Source organism: Orycteropus afer, unplaced genomic scaffold (assembly GCF_000298275.1).
Source record: "Orycteropus afer afer isolate SDZICR_OR568_19922 unplaced genomic scaffold, OryAfe1.0 scaffold00630, whole genome shotgun sequence".
NCBI classification, from domain to species: Eukaryota; Metazoa; Chordata; class Mammalia; order Tubulidentata; family Orycteropodidae; genus Orycteropus; species Orycteropus afer.
The window spans coordinates 74,743-76,030 of record NW_006922217.1 but is presented as its reverse complement, the minus strand read 5'-3'; positions in this window follow the sequence as shown (position 1 = coordinate 76,030).

The following is a 1,288-nucleotide window of genomic DNA, read 5'->3' as shown; positions in this document are numbered from 1 at the left end:
TGTTTGCATGCAGTGTGTGTGGTGTGTATGTCTGTGCACATGTGATGTGGTGTGTTTTGTGTTGTGTGCATGGTGTAGTGTGTGCATCATATGTGTGGTGTGGTGCGTATGTGGTGTGTGTGTGGTGTGCATAATATGTGGTGTGTGTACTGTATGGTGTGTTTGTAGGGTGTATGTGTGTGTGTGGTGTGTGTTTGATGTGTGTCTGTGTGATGTATGTCTCTGTGGTGTGGGCATGAGGTATGTGGTGTGTTTGTGGTGTATGTATGTGTGGTGTGTGTTTATGTGGCCTGCATGTGTGATGTGTGATGTATGTATGTGTGGTGTGTGCATAAGGTATGTGATGTATGTGATGTGGATGTGCGTGTGTCTGTGTTTATGGTGTGTGTCATGTTGTGGCATGTGGTATGTGTAATGTCTATGTGTGTACATATGTGTGGCAAGACGTGGGGTGTGTGTGGTGTGCATGGTGTAGTGTGTGCATTATGTGTGTCATGTGGACTGTGTAATGTGTGATGTGTGTGTGGTGTGTGTTTCTGTGGTTTGTGTGTGTGTGATGTGTGATGTGTGCATGAGGTATGTGCCATGTGCGGTGTATCTGTGTGTGTGTCTGTGTCTGTGGTGGGTGCGTGTGTATGGCATTCTGTGTGGCACGTGTGTGTGGTGTGTGGTCTGTGTGTGTGTGTGGTGTGGTGTGGTCTGCATGTGTGTGTAGTGTGCTGGCCCGGGCAGGAGAGAGGTAACAAGCTCAAGATTTAAACAGGAACGCCAGCAGAGACACCAGGAAGAATCCAGGCAAGGAGCCATCATGCTTGAGCTGCAGTTTGGGACTGTGTGTGCTGGTCACATCCTTTGTGGCATAATGACATGACTAACAGCAACAACAATGAGCTACCCCGATTACTGAGTACTCACTGGGGTTCCGTGTATTACAGTAAGAATTATAAGTGCATTATCTCATGTAATCATCCCCGCAATTCAATTAAGGAGCTTACTATCACCATCACCACATTTGACGGATGAGGAAAATGAGGCTTAATTAAATTCCACGGTCTCTCAGCTACAGAGTGGCACAGCTAAGGTTGCAGTCTGGGCCCTTCTGATTTGAAAGCCACTAGACTGTGTTGCTATGCAGATTGTCCTGCCGTGAGCACCCTCCCAGGTCATCTGGCAGCAGCCACCATCCTCGGAATCAACCATTTGGCCTTGAATAGCGCTTGTGTATCAGTCAAAGCTGTCACTTGCAAGAAACAGAACAGATGCTGGCTGAATTAGTTAAAGAAGGAAT